Source organism: Erpetoichthys calabaricus, chromosome 4 (assembly GCF_900747795.2).
Source record: "Erpetoichthys calabaricus chromosome 4, fErpCal1.3, whole genome shotgun sequence".
Lineage (NCBI taxonomy): Eukaryota > Metazoa > Chordata > Cladistia > Polypteriformes > Polypteridae > Erpetoichthys > Erpetoichthys calabaricus.
The window spans coordinates 4,447,004-4,463,086 of NC_041397.2; the positions used below are offsets into that span (position 1 = coordinate 4,447,004).

General features: G+C 42.8%; 1 protein-coding gene across 4 annotated transcripts in view; it reads right to left on the reverse strand.

Moving 5' to 3' along the window:
• Positions 1 to 16,083, reverse strand: part of gtpbp8 (GTP binding protein 8 (putative)) — a 74,732-nt gene that overhangs the window by 33,676 nt on the left and 24,973 nt on the right. Inside the window, exon 2 of one of the 4 annotated variants that reach the window (XM_028799220.2) lies at positions 6,445 to 6,527. The exons of the other annotated variants lie outside the window; for them this stretch is intronic. The gene's annotated coding sequence lies outside the window, so the exon portion shown is untranslated. The remainder of the gene's footprint in view (positions 1 to 6,444; positions 6,528 to 16,083) is intronic. 4 annotated transcript variants of the gene reach the window in all.

Consider the following 16,083-nt stretch of genomic DNA (forward strand, 5'->3'; position numbering starts at 1 on the left):
ATCACTGGACTCATCACGAGTCTGCATACAGAAGGGAGGCTGAAGCAGCTGGGCCTTAATGGTGTGGGCAGAAGAGGGACGTGGAGTCGGAAGTCATTTTTGGATTGCAGGAGTCAGAGGTGGCTAAACTGTTCTGGCCTCGACTTCGACTAAATACAAATAGTAACATAAAGTTTGGATGAAACTGGAAATTTTAGCGCGTTAACAAATTAGCATGCTAAAAAAAAGTAGTCTGAATATTCACGATGGCAGAGATGAAAACCTTCTATCGTGTATGCGGTGTGCTTTCAATCAGTGTAGTAAATACAGTGGGTATAGAAAAGAATCCCCCCCCCCCCTTTGAAATATTCCCCTTTTTTTGCTTTACAGCCTTAAATGAAAACACACAATCCAATATTTTTTCCACCTTTACTTACTCAATGCAATCTATCATATCCAAGTGAAAGATATCACAGCTACAGTTCAGAAGAATTTAAAAAAATAAAAAACAAGAAATACTGAGATTAACAAAGGACCCCCCCCCCAAAAAAACTCAATCAGGCGTAAGTCAAGCGGAATGGTGGCTCTGAGGCTAGGGATCTGCACTGGCAATCAGAAGGTTGCCGGTTCGAATCCCGTAAATGCCAATAAGGCATTAACCTGCAATTGCTGAGCGCTTTGAGTAGTGAGAAAAGTGCTATATAAATGCAAAGAAATATTAAGTGCCCACCATTTCCATGGTGGTTACTGGCTTCCTTTCACCTCTGATCAATTGTAATCCGTGTGATTAGTGAAGCTGTTCCTGGAACATTCATTCCCTTGCTTGGTAGTGCCACTGACAGCAAACAACTGACTATGGGTGGCAAGCCATTTTCAAAAGATCTCAGAGATAGAGTTGTGGACAGACATAAGGCAGGAGATGGAGAAAAGGCTTTATCAATCCCAAGGAGCCCAGTAAAGTCCATCATAAAGAAGAGTTTGGTACTACTAGGACCCTCCCTGGATCTGGCCAGCCATCCCTCCAAACTAATTGGAAGAGCAAGGAGGAAACTGGTAAGAGAGTCCACTAAGAAGCCAATGGGCACTTTGAAGGAGTTACAGGATTTTATGGTACAGACTGGTCATTGTGTGACAACAATTTCACAAGCGCTCCACAACTGTGGCTTGTTCGGGAGGGTCGCAAGGAAAAAGTCACTCCTCAAGAAATACCACATTGAGGCTCGTTTGAGTTTTGCAAGAATACACCATGAAGATTCTGATGCCAAGTGGAAAAAAGTCTTATGGTCAGGTGAGACCAAAATCAAACTATTTGGCCTCAATACCAAATGGTACACCAATGCAGCTCACCATCCACAACACACCATACCTACAGTAAAGCATGGAGGGGGCAGCATCCTGTTGTGGGGGACCTGGGGCTCTCGTTAGGGTAGAAGGAAAAATGGATGGGGCAAAATACAGTCAAATTCTGGAGGAAAACCTGCTACCCTCTGCCAGAAAGTTGAAGATGGGCAGAATGTTCACTTTTCAACATGACAATGACCCGAAGCACACAGCAAAATTGACCACACAGTGGCTGAAGGAGAAAAAAGTGAATGTCCTGGTGTGACCAGTTGGAGCCCAGACATAAATCACAGTGAAAATCTGTGGAAAGATCTGAAGATAGCTGACCAGCAACGCTCACCATCCAATCTGACTGAACATGAACAGTTAAACTGTAAAGAAGAGTGGCAGGCAAATATTAAGTGGGCTCAATCTAGGTGGGCAAAGCTGATAGAGAAGAATCCCAACAGACTCAAGGCTGTCATTAAAGCAAAAGGGGGGTCAACAAAATGACATTGACATGGGGGGGGGGGGGGGGGTGGTGATCCTTTATTAATTTCAGTAGGTCTTGTGTTTGATTTTGATTAATTCTTCTGAACTGTAGCTGTGATATCTTTCACTTGGATGTTATCGGTTGCATTGAGTAAGTAAAGCTGGGAAGAAATATTAGTTTGTGTGGTTTCATTTAATTTAGACTATACACACTGTAAATTAGTCTAATCACAAAAAAAAAAAAAAAGAGTCGGAGGTACCTTAAATTGAGGAATTCGAGTCAGAGGTAGCATAAATTGAGGAGTTGATGGTTTTGTGTACCAGCTCCACAGCCCTGAGTCAGAACAATCTGGAGCTAAACCTACTCAGAAGAGATGGAGATGGCACTGGACTTTAGGAGATCCCCATGTTACCTCCTCTCATGACACTTAATAGTAATTTGTTGGTTGTAGAAACCTCCATGTTTCTGGGATCTATAATCAACTAGGACTTCACATGGAAGACCACCACAGGTTCCATTGTAAAAAAAAGGCTTTTACAGCAGATGTACTTCCCGTCTCAGCGTAAAGAATTCCAGCTACACACAGGAACTGCAGATTCAGTTCTACATAGTGATCAACAAGAGCAGCAGCTAAACATGACAAGAACAGGCTACAATGAATAGTCAGGTCTGCCAAAAAGATGATTGACATCAGCCATCCCACCTTATAGGACCTGTACTATTCCAGAATCGTGAAATGAAATGTTAGCATATTGCTCACCATCTTTATGGTGTTAGCAGTCAGTCAGTCATTTTCTAAACCACTTTGTCTGGAACAAGATCATGGGGGGTGCTGGAGGAAGGCAGGAACAAACCCTGGGCAAGTCACCAGTCCACCACAGGGCAAATAATGAAATGTCTTAACTGACCACTCACAACCAGGCCACAATCTCTTTGAACTTGTCCCATCTGCCAGATATTATACTGTACATTAAACTGAGCCAGAATAAGCAGACAAGCACAGGCCACCAAGCTCATACAGTAAAAGGTTTATTCAGCTGTCCCTGACTGCTTAGTGTGCCTTTACACAGGCGCAGCTAATAACAGCATAACTGGCTCCGACTTCCGAAAATACTCTGAAAATTCGATGAAGACAGCAAAGCAAACTTGTCGAAATTGTAACACCTATCGCCAAAACAAAATAGTGTCAGAAAACAAGGCAGAGAATGACCAACTTCAAAATGAAAGCTCTAATTAAAATACCGGTGGTACAGCTGCCACCCAGTTCCTCACAACAGTCAGAAGTCTTAACAGCATAACTAAATATTTTAGAGCAGTGGTTCCCAAACTTGATACTGGGGACACCCTGTGGCTGCAGGTTTTTGTTCCAACCAACTTCCATTTTCCATTGGACTCTTAGCTTAATTGAGTGAGCTGTTGTTATTTCCCAGTTTCTGTGTTTTGGAATCAATGTAGAAATTACAAACTAAGTTTGGTAGATTTTTATTTAAATGTAATAAGTAGTTATATGGGGAATATGTAGTTTTTTTAAGTCGTTAGCAGTATTGTCAACCTAATTTTCATTCTGCTTTTCCAAGTGTTCTGGTTATTTAAATGATTATTTCTAATTAGCGAGTCTGACACTGAAGCCGCTGCGGCTTTCATCATCCCGGGTGTTTGCTGTGTTGGTCACTTTTAGGGTTAAATGAAGGGAGCAAACTACACTGGAAAAGGGGATAATAAGAGGAAAACAACAAAAGAGAGTTAAGCATTTATAGCTTTAGAAAAAAAACATAGAAATATTTCTAAATCTTATATATAAATGTCTACGCGTGAAAGTGTGTCTGTCTGTCCGGCCCGGAAGTGAGAGGTTCAGTCAGGGTAAGAGCTCCACCTCCGAGGAAACAGAAACTCACTTAGCTGCTAATACACAAGCGAGGCAAGCAAGTTGGCAAAATGAATCCACCGAAGAAAGAGACACTCGCTTAGCCGCTAATACAGAAGTGATTGATGCGAGCACGTTGGCAGAACAAAACCGACGAAAGAGACATTCGCTTAGTCGCTAATACAGAAGTAATGCAAGCACATTGGCAGAATGAAACCTTCAAAGAAAGAGACATTCACTTAGTCGCTAATACACAAGAGAGGCGAGCATGTCGGCCGAACAAAACCTCAGCAGAAAGAGACACTTGCTTAGTCGCTACTACAGAAGCGATGCGAGCACGTCAGGCAAAATGAAACCTCAGATGAAAGAGACACTCACTTAGTCGCTAATACAGAAGTGATTGATGCGAGCACGTTGGCAGAACAAAACCGATGAAAGAGACATTCGCTTAGTCGCTAACACAGAAGTAATGCGAGCAGGTCAGGCAAAATGAAACCTCCAAAGAAAGAGACACTCGCTTAGTCGCTAACACAGAAGTGATGCAAGAACGTCCAACAAAATAAAACCTCCGAAGAAAGAGACACTCTCTTAGCCGCTAATACAGAAGTGATCGATGCGAGCATGTTGGCAGTACAAAACCGACGAAGAAAGAGACATTCGCTTAGTCGCTAATACAGAAGTAATGCAAGCACATTGGCAGAATGAAACCTTCAAAGAAAGAGACATTCACTTAGTCGCTAATACACAAGAGAGGCGAGCATGTTGGCCGAACAAAACCTCAGCAGAAAGAGACACTCGCTTAGTCGCTAACACAGAAGTGATGCAAGCACGTCCGACAAAATGAAACCTCTGAAGAGAGACACTCGCTTAGTCGCTAATACAGAAGTGATTGATGTGAGCACGTTGGCAGAACAAAACCGACGAAAGAGACACTCGCTTAGTCGCTAACACAGAAGTGATGCAAGCACGTCCAACAAAATAAAACCTCCGAAGAAAGAGACACTCGCTTAGTCGCTAACACAGAAGTGATGCAAGCACGTCCGACAAAATGAAACCTCCGAAGAAAGAGACACTCACTTAGCCGCTAATACAGAAGTGATTGATGCGAGCATGTTGGCAGAACAAAACCGACGAAGAAAGAGACATTCGCTTAGTCGCTAATACAGAAGTAATGCAAGCACATTGGCAGAATGAAACCTTCAAAGAAAGAGACATTCACTTAGTCGCTAATACACAAGAGAGGCGAGCATGTCGGCCGAACAAAACCTCAGCAGAAAGAGACACTCGCTTAGTCGCTACTACAGAAGCGATGCGAGCACGTCAGGCAAAATGAAACCTCAGATGAAAGAGACACTCACTTAGTCGCTAACACAGAAGTGATGCAAGCACGTCCGACAAAATGAAACCTCTGAAGAAAGAGACACTCACTTAGCCGCTAATACAGAAGTGATTGATGCGAGCATGTCGGCCGAACAAAACCTCAGCAGAAAGAGACACTCGCTTAGTCGCTACTACAGAAGAGAGGCGAGCATGTCAGGCAAAATGAAACCTCAGATGAAAGAGACACTCGCTTAGTCGCTAATACAGAAGTGATGCGAGCATGTCGGCAAAAAGAGAGAGATGCCCAAAGTAGTTCCTTTCAATTACCTGACAGCTCTACATTTCAATTTTTTTTTTCTGACAATTTCAATAGTTTCTAGGACCCCAGGCTTTTTACAGCATGGGCTTACACAGCTAGTGTCTTCTAAAAAACATACTGTTGTGTTTTTCTGAATGCAGAATAAGAGTAAAAAAATAAAAAAAAGACCAGTTAATTAAATGAGATCAGTTGTTATCGATTATCATCACCGATTGTGAATCTGGTTGGAACAAAAACTTGCAGCCACAGAGGGTCCCCAGGATTGAGATTGGGAACCACTGTTCTAGAGCGATATTGAGTAGTGTCCTTTCCAAAGCCGTTTCTGGCCAAGCATTGGCTCTGGCTCCTTCATGATTGATATCTAGGTATCAATTGATATAGGAGCTCATTCCTCCCCCACACTATGCGACTCTTCAATTCCACCCGGGGGGGTAAACGTTAACATTATTCAAAGTTATTGTCTGTCTGTATACCTGCATTGTTATCACTCTTTAATTTAATATTGTTTATTATCAGTATGCTGCTGCTGGAGTACGGGAATTTCCCCTTGGGATTAATACAGTATCTATCTATCTATCTATCTATCTATCTATCTATCTATCTATCTATCTATCTATCTATCTATCTATCTATCTATCTATCTATCTATCTATCTATCTTTCACTTGGATGTTATAGATTGCATTGAGTAACTAAAGCTGGAAAACATATTGGTTTGTGTGTTTTCATTTAAGGCTGTAAAGCAAAAAAATGGGAATATTTCAAAGGGGGTGGATTCTTTTCTATACCCACTCTACAAGGTTAAGTAGCGATAAGAACTGGTGCAAGCAGGAGTACAAGACTTTCTGACTCTAAGGGTCCATTTATGTCTAACTTTCAAGGACATCAGAATTGCCCACTAATCACGGACATCCGTATTTAACTGTGAATTTTACAAATTTAATCAGAATCTGTGATTCAGTGATTGCCTTCACTGCACTGCAGATGTGTGCGATAATAAAGGCTTTCCCCCTTTCCTAAAATTTGTTTTCAGACTTTATCTTTGACAGATGGCGCTGTGTACAGAGTCCCAACTCTCCCACTCACCCTACGGCACCAAATAAGGAAAGACGTTATTTTCTGAGGTGACTGATAAGGCTTGGATACGTACGATTCCTTCCAGGATGGGTAAGCACCTGTCTCTTTCAGCTGTAGCACTGGACTTCCCACCAGATAGCCTGGACTTCCTGGGGACTGCAATATAAAAAACAAAACAAAACAAAAATGATAAAGATAATTTAATCTTATAATTAAGAAATTCAGTCACTTGTAAAAATATTTTTAATTTAATAAAAAACACACAAGCTGTTTTTGAAATGACCTATTAATTCTGCATTATGTTTCTGGGCACCGCGCCATGTGGCTGCCTTTTACAGATATGAAAAATTGCTACTGTCATTGCAGACCCGAGCTTCGGTCCATTTTAAGAGCCTTTTGGATGAGCTTTTGGATGTCAGAGGATGAGCAATGAGGATCTGAAGGCTACTTTACATCTACAGCATCAGGGAATTTAAGAGACTGGTAGCACTGCAATTATCGCCACCTGAGGAGCTCTGTTACACCTTATTAGGGGAGCAGGTCATCTGGAAATGGAAAGGATGAAGATCTGGAGGGAGGATAAAAGTAAGGAGGAAAGGATTCAGATCAGACCTGCCTCCATAAATGAAGAATTTTTAACCTCTTTTAAGTAAGTTTAAAGTGAACTTCACTTTCAAGCGAGGTGACACCTTTTATTGGCTAACTAGAAAGATTACAATATGGAAGCTTTCCAGGTGTCTCAGGGTGCTTTTTCAGGCAAGATGTAAAATAGGTTGGATGAAATCTCACGGCGAGTTACAATGAGAACTGTATTTCAGATACTATTTAATGCTGGATGGGGTACATCTGATATGATCAGATGGAGTGGTAATAGCATGTCGGGGACTGGGCATTTATGTGAATGAGAAATAGTAAAAAAATTGAAAAACAGGAAAGAAAACAAGCAGATTATAATTAAGGCTGAAATGTGGGATCCAGACACTGAAATACTGACTGAATGTATCCTTTGTAAGCTACATCATACTGATTTTGTTTTTAACTCGGCAGCAAAAATGATTCACTCTCATTGATGAATCACTCTGACCCTAAAATGCTGGCTACTTCAACCAGGGAAACTGTGGAAGGAACAAATGTCCATCAGCATTGTTCATCTTGTGGACAACAATCTGGACCTCCTCTATCCAAATGTTAATGCCTTTAAATATAAACCTGTAATACAACTGAGCAGGGGTGACCACATTTTACTCCCACCTTCAAGAAGTTCTCTTTTGTGTGTTTCCTGGGTTGTTGTTATGCTTTGTTATAATATTTTTCTTGAGCTTGTATAAAGTTTTCATTTCCAAAAAGTGTTACCCATCTATCTAAAGTGTCTTTTGACTGTATTTACCACTGAAAGGCACTATATAAAATATTCAACCCGGGGTTCTTACATCAAAAATGGTTTGTGTTGCCTCACAGTAAGAAGGCCAAGGTTTGTGTCCTGGGTTCTCTCCGTGTCTGTGTGGGCTTGCTCTCACAATCTAAAACGACATGTACATTTGATGGATTGGCGATGCTAAACTGGGCCTACTGCATGTGTGTGTTCCCCCTGAGATGGACTGGTGCCCTGTCGAGAGATTGCTTCTGCCTTGTGCTTGCTGGGGTAAACCCTGGCCCCCTGCGACTCTGCTCAGGATTAAGAAGGCTTTGAAAATGGTATGGTATAATATTACTTAAATATTACAATTCTATCATTAATAGAATATTATTTATATTTTTACTTACTTAAGCTTCTGTAAAGCTTTCACTTCCCCTTGAAACCAAATAAAGTATTACCTATCTATCTAAAGTCTCTTTAAGACAGTGTTTACTGCTCAAAGGCACTATATAATATCCAAGCCAGAAGGTTGTGGTTTGCATATATAGTTAGTTCTCCAGCACATCAAGGACTACATCCCCCAAGACTTCGATCCCTACCAATTTGCATATTGTGCAAACAGATCCACAAAAGACGCCATCGCCGTAGCTCTCCACTCTATGCTGAGCCATCTGTAGCAGCAGCAGAGCTACGTCCGGATGCTCTTTATGGATACAATTATTCCTGACATTCATCCATCCATCCTCTTCCGCTTATCCGAGATTGGGTCGTGGGGGCAGCAGCTTGAGCAGATGCCCGAGCCACCTCATCTGACTCCTCTCGATGTGGAGGAGCAGCGGCTCTACTCTGAGCCCCTCCCGGATGACTGAGCTTCTCACCCTATCTTTAAGGGAAAGCTCAGACACGCTGCGGAGGAAACTCATTTCAGCCGCTTGTATTCGCGATCTCGTTCTTTCGGTCACTACCCACAGCTCATGACATTCTCATCACCAAACTGGTCATTCTTGGCCTCCCCCCCTCTCACGTGTGTTTGGATAAAAGACTTTCTTACCAACCGGCTCCAGACTGTGAGACTCGGCCACCACCTCTCCTCCATTCACACACTGAACACCGGTACCCCACAAGGCTGTGTGCTAAGCCCTCTTCTGTACTCTCTCTACACCCACGACTGCAGCCCGGCCCACAACAACAACCTCATCGTCAAGTTTGCTGACGACACCAGTGGTCGAACTCATCTCAAAGGGAGACGAAGCAGCTTACAGAGAGGAGGTCCTGAAGTTGGCAGCCTGGTGTTCAAGGAACAATCTGGCTTTGAAAACCAGGAAAACTAAGGAGATCATTGTCAACTTCAGGAAGCACAGCATCGACTTAGCTCCTCTTTACATCAACGGCGAGTGTGTGGAGAGGGTCCATACCTTCCGGTTTCTCTGCGTCCTTATCTCCGCTGACATCTCCTGGACAGACAACATCACAGCAGTCATCAAGAAGGCTCAGCAGCGATTACACTTCCTGAGGGTCCTCAGAAAGAACAACCTGGGCTCCAACCTGCTACTGACCTTCTACCGCTCGTCCATCGAGAGCCTGCTGACATACTGTATCACAGTATGGTACGGTAGCTGCACCATGGCAGACGGCGAGAGGCTTCAGAGACTAGCAAAGGCAGCACAGAAGATCATCGGCTGCCCTCTCCCCTCCCTGATGGACATTTACACCTCCTGCTGCCTCATCAGAGCAAAAAACATCTCCCACCCTGGCTCTGATCTCTTGCCCTCAGGGAAGCGCTACAGGTGCATCACAACAAGGACAAACAGACTCCACAACATTCTTTTTCCCAAAAGCCATAACCATTCTAAACTCACACATGCACTGACTACACAGTCTAACCCCCCAATCCCTGGACTTCCTTCTATGCATCAACTGTGCATCAATTTTTTGCACCATTTGTTTATTTATTTGTTGTGTTCTACATATATGTCTGCACTAGAGGAGCTGCCTTTAATCACATTGTACATGTGTATCCATATTACTAACCGAGAATGGTAAACCAGATATGGACGCAGGGACATGCCCGTGGACGCAGGAGATATAGTGCGCAGGCGCCACACAAAGCCCCCCTCCCCAGAGTGAAACGGGAGAGACTACGAACCATCTGACATGCCGCAAATCAGGCAGGCACGGCTCCAAAAAGAAACCGCTCGACTGACCGAGCTACACAGTGAAACGGGAAACACCATGGAGTCCGCAGTGGTCCACAATGCACCGCATGATAGTACGGAAGGAGCTCCGTGTTAACAGTGGGGGGCCCTAGAGTGACACGGGCGGACACTCCGTATTAAACGTACGTCATCCTCACACGTCCAAACTATACAGCATAGGTGGATCACATTACAGTGATGCATTATTGACAGTAAAGATCACAGTATCGCAAACAAATGGAAATTAGTACTCGAAAAAGGGAGAATATAATCACCACGGACCAGGTGTCATTGAAACAAAAGCAGGATAAAGCGAGGTCAGAAATAAAAGACAGAGTAGAAAACAAAGTAAAACGTCATAGAGGTTAAAGAACGGGGCCAAACACATGGAGAGCAGGTTACAGATGATGAAAACTGGAATGCAACAGCTTCAAAAAAACCTAGGCACGAAACACATGCACAGCGAGGGACAGAATATAAAAGGCGGAAACAACGACAGTTAAACGTCCACACCACACATTGGAGGCAGACCCGGAAGATGCAGGCGCCTACATCGCGTGTCGGAAGGCGCGGGAAAGTACGAAAGGCAAAGGCACCTACACAGCATGGTGAAACCCGACATAATACGGAAGGCGCAGGCGTCGCCGCCATATTGTGAGTGGCACTACTGCGTAGTGAAGGCGCAGGCGTCACCGCCATATTGTGCGTGGCACTACTGCGGAGTGAAGTTAGGGGGGATCGTACAAAACGCCGAACGCGACCCACCTGGATATGATCAATGTACGCAGGCGCCTACAACGCACGTCTGAAACTGCGGAGGCAAAGCGGGCGCGGGTTCAAACCGAACGAGCTCGACTGACGGATATACATCTACAACGCGCGTCTCAAACCGCAGAAGCCGGGCAAGCACGGGTTCAAAACAATACAGGCTCCTACAACGTGTGTCTGAAACTACGGCTGCCCAGCGGGCACGGGTTCAAAACGCCGGGGGTAGGCGAGCGAAGTGAGCAGGGGGCGGAGCACCCTTGTAGTGACAATAAAAGGCATTCTATTCTATTCTATTATTATACAGTAATCCCTCGCTATATTGCGCTTCGACTTTTGCAGCTTCACTCTATCGCTGATTTTATACGTAAGCATATCTAAATATATAATGCGGGTTTTTCGCTGCTTCGCAGGTTTCTGAGGACAATGGGTCTTTTAATTTCTGGTACATGCTTCCTCAGTTGGTTTGCCCAGTTGATTTCATACAAGGGACGCTATTGGCGGATGGCTGAGAAGCTACCCAATCAGAGCACGCAGTTAAGTTCCTGTGTGCCGATTGGCTCAGTGACAGAGCACCGAATTCGATTTCACTGCGTTAACCAGGAAGTCATCTTTTCGCTCGTTCAGCATCAACGTGTTTCGCTGTGTAAAGAGTTAACTTTTGTGCTCTTTTGTGTTTATCTTTGTGCGTATTCAAGCCCTTCGTTATGTCTCCAAAGCGATCTGCTCCTGCTACTGCATCAGGGGCCGTGCCCAAGCGCCAACGGAAGATGCTAACAATTGCTGAAAAGGTAAAAGGTTTGGATATGTTTTATTTAAAAAGGAGGAAAAGAATGTAAGATCTACGGCCGCAGTGTCCTTTAACCAGAGTGCAAAACGAGTTGTAAGTGGACGTAATAAGGTGGGAAGGTTTATAAGAGTGTAGGAAGGGTTTATAAAGCCTTAAAATATATATAAATAATTAAAATAAATATAAGGTCACTACTTCGCGGATTTTCACCTATCGTGGGGGGCTCTGGAACGTAACCCTGGGCTGAGGGATGACTGAATAGCTGAGGGATGACTGAATATGTAATATATGTATCATACTATAATTATATACCATAATTATAATTCTATACTTTTTTCTTTAGCTTCTGTAAACTTTTCATTTCCCAAATGGACAATGTATTATAATCTAAGGAAAAATAATTATTATAATCTATTTAAGGATTTACCGCTGAAAGGCACTATATAAAATATCCAAGCCAAAGGTTCTTACAAGTATCTGTGGGGGTGTAGTTTGGAAATATATAATAATAATTATTGCATATGTATTATATCACACTATAATTATAATATTTTTTCCTTGGGCTTCTGGAAAGTTTAATTTACCCAAAGGACCAATAACATATTCTCTGTCTAAAGTGTCTTTTTGACTGTGTTTACCACTGAAGGCCAGAATGGCTCACTATCTTAACGGACCGCTCGCCACTGCCACCCGAAATTAAATTCTGTTAGCGACACTGCATGCCTGCCGGTTTTATAGGCATCCCTGCTGCTGGTGATGGAATGCCAGTTCACATTATGGATGAATGCAACTTGTCAGTTCTGTTACAATATATTCATGCCAAAAGGTTCTTCCATGTGTTTAGGAGGGCTCTGGTTTGTTTATTATAATAAAATATAATTTTGTGCATATATTGTACAGTAGCACCAGAAAGGATCCTTCTGCTCTTATGTGGCTCTTTTACGTGGCTTGCTATGCCCATAAGAACTGCTCCCCGTTGCTGCACTTAATGGAATTCTACTGGCAACTTTGCAGGTTTGCTGTTTTTATAGGCACACCTGCTGTTGGCTCTGAAGCTCTGTTAGTTTTCATGTTTGAATGTCACTTCATAGTGGTGGCGACTCATCCCTGGCTGATATGACATGTCACTGCCGTTACAATATCACATCATAACTACCTGTGCGTGGTCTTCAGAACAAAAAACAACCCAAAGACTCCCTAGCAGTTTTACTAAAATGGTGAACTTGGAAGTGGCGTCATCTAACTATTAAGAATGACCCAGTGCAGAGGACGTGGACCCACCTGTGCTTGCTGCCCCTGTGGCTTTCATAAGAAGACACTGGTGATGCCATACCTTTGCCGTATTACTGGCATATGAGTTCTATTAATCTCCGTCTCGAGAAAATACCTCCACATAGATGCTTTTAGCGAAAACTGCAAGCATTGCCCTCCGTTGCAGAGGTTTTTCATTTGCACATTGTTGAGCCGTGACGTTTGCTTCCTTTGGACGTTGTGTCTCTTCATCTGAGTCATTAGGACAATGTCGTTGCTGCGTGGTGCCGTTTGCTGTAAACAGGGGCCTCATGTATAACGCCGTGCGTAGAACTCACACTATAACATGGCGTAAGCACAAAAGCGGGATTGTGCGTACGCACAGAAAAATCCAGATGCAAGAATCTGTGCGCACGCATACTTTCACGTTCTTCCACTACATAAATCCCGATTTGCGTGAAAAGTAACGCACGTGCACGCGCCTTCTGTCCCGCCCCAACTCCTCCCAGAATTACGCCTCTTTGAATATGCAAATCAATATAAATAGCCTTCTGTGAAAAGACAATGGGAAAAGCACAGGGGGAAAATATAAGAATTTCAGCGAATACCAAGTGGAGGCAAAGGAAAAACGTACTATTTGTTGGTTTAAACAGTGGTATAATCAACAAAAGAAAGTTGATCGAGTGACAGAGTGTCGGAAAAACTCGAAAGATCAAATTCACAAAGTCGCACAGTGCCCGAAATAAAAAAGAAATCACATATCAAAGTCGCTGTGAAAAGGCGAGTCGTAGCCCACCGTCTGAGTGTCATATGAAAGCGTATTAGGGTACAAACAAAAAACATAGGCACACAGTGGGAAAAAAGCACGAAATGTCAACTTTAATCTCGAAATTTCCACTTTAATCACGTAGTTTATTTTGCCATTAAAGTAGAGCATCATAAACTTCATCTTAAAATCGTTTATTTTGCTAGTTTCTCAAGTAGCATGTTAAAGTCTTTGTTCTGTATTTGATCTTCTATGTGCTCTATGTGTGTGAATCACTACGTGCTTCCGTTCTTTCTCTTTCTCCGACAGGACACAGAATGCATTACATTTGAGATATTACAGCCCTCTGAATAATTAAAATACTGAGATGTATACGTGATATCATTTTCATGATGATAGGAATGAAAGCGTGTTATTAAACATGGGAACACGGTGGCGCAGTGATTGTTCATATCTCACACAAGAGGCTTGCGGTGCCATGTGCGACCTTTGATGAAATAATTTATTACAGAAGTACTGTCTCTTTCAAACGTACTAACCTCCAATTCTTGTCCATACTTTTCTTTCTCCAATCGCCACACAATCAGCTCTGTAATAGATGTTAAGCCATATGTAAGCTTAGAACGCCGATTCTTCAAAACTTTTAAGGAACATTGAAATATCTTCGTAGTACATGTTTAATTATTCTATTCGTCTATCCTTCCAGTGTCGCGTCAGCACCAGCAAGAATACAGCGCAAGGCAGGAGCTATCCTTGAACTATACGCTGCGGCACCGTGTCCTCACATGTTTAATTATTAACAATACAGATTATTTAAATGAAGTTAAAGTTTTACCTGTATACTATAAGCAACATATTTTGCTGCATTTCATCTTAAAAATGATATTGTCATCATACGCGCTTTATAAAGTAGCGCAGGTTGTGCAATATTATAACTGTAGTGCAAGTTTACAGTGAGGTGATTGTACTTATAAGTACAAACAGTTCTACAAGGATCACTTGATGGACTGATTGAGTGCGTTTAGAGTTATTGGGATGAAACTGTTTCTGAAACGCGAGGTCCGTACAGGAAAGGCTTTGACGCTTTTTGCCGTGGTTGAGGTACAGTATGTACTTGAAACTGTATACCGATAATTCTCTTTCCGATCATCTGCTGCTGTGATTCACACTCAGATACAGTGATATAAATACTCCGAGTGGTGCAGTGAGAGTAATATGGAAAAAGATGATCCGCAGTGGCAACCCTTAACGGGAACAGCAAAAAGAAGAACAAGATGCAGTAAACGTAAAAACGCTAAAGCAGTTATGGTATTTGGAATACTATGGCTATTCCCTGGACCATTATATTGCAGCAGGTTAATTACAATCAGATGCATTACACTAATAAACAATATGCAGTTAATTTCAGTGTATTTATAAAGCCGCGTCAGGAATGTGGAGCTAAGAAAGAAAGGATGAGCACACGGGAACAGTAGTTTGACCATTCTGTGGACCATTATATTGTTACAGGTTAATTACAATCAGATGCATTAAATTTATGAACGATATGCGGTTAATTTCAGTGTATTTGATAAAGCCACCGCCGTGGATGTGGATCTGAGAAAGAAAGGGTGGTCACACAGGAACAGTAGCACTGCTTTGACGCTGGGTGCCGCCAGTCTGCAAAACCGAGGGGAGAAATTGCGTACGCCAAGGTATGAGTTACTGTGGAAATGTGCGTGGCTTTACGCCAAGTTTAGGTTTTATACATCGCGATTTGAGCGTGGAAAGGTTCGTACGCAACATTTCTGTGCGTACGCACCGTTTATACATGAGGCCCCAGGTCTTTTGTAATGAGGGTTCATGCAAAATTTAAAAGTGAATGCATGCGCCATCTAGTGGCTGTGGTTGAGCATGAGCAGAACAGACTGCTCCATATACAGCACACAAACACAGGTCTTTTGTTCATGTATGTCTAATAATAATTGGATTGTTTTACTTTGAGGCTTCCATAAAGGTTTAAATTCCTTCTGGAGACAAATTTTTATCTTCAAAAAAATAAGCAAAGTAAAAGCAAAGGCAACACATCTCCTTTTCCTCACAAATGTTGGTTTCAAAACAAGCAGCTTTGTCTAGAGTGCAGCAAAAGCCTAAGAAGGTAAATAACATGGCCAGTGTAGGAGAAGCCCTCCATTACATAATCCCTCTGGTACACTGGGGGTCCTTGGGGGGGATAAAGTTGAGAACCCCTGATTTCCAGAAAGTTAGATTGGCAAACACCCCCATGGACTTCTGCCCGCGGCCCCTGAATTTCCCCCCTAATGTCACTCACACACACTTTGCGGCGTTAACTTTCCAGATTTGCTCGAATATCTGCTCGTGCCTTTAAATCAGACGGGAGACTACGACACTACAATCGCCGCAGCTCCTGTGGTTCTCAGGTACAGACGCTGTGCAAATGACACTTATGTGCACAAACACATCCTTTTGGAAAACGTAGGGCACAGAAAGAAGAAGACAGAAAAAATCATTCAACAGCAGACATCCACACACACTCGGGCACTCATTCACGTCGGTCTTACTGTAACGGTTTTCATAAGCACTGCTTT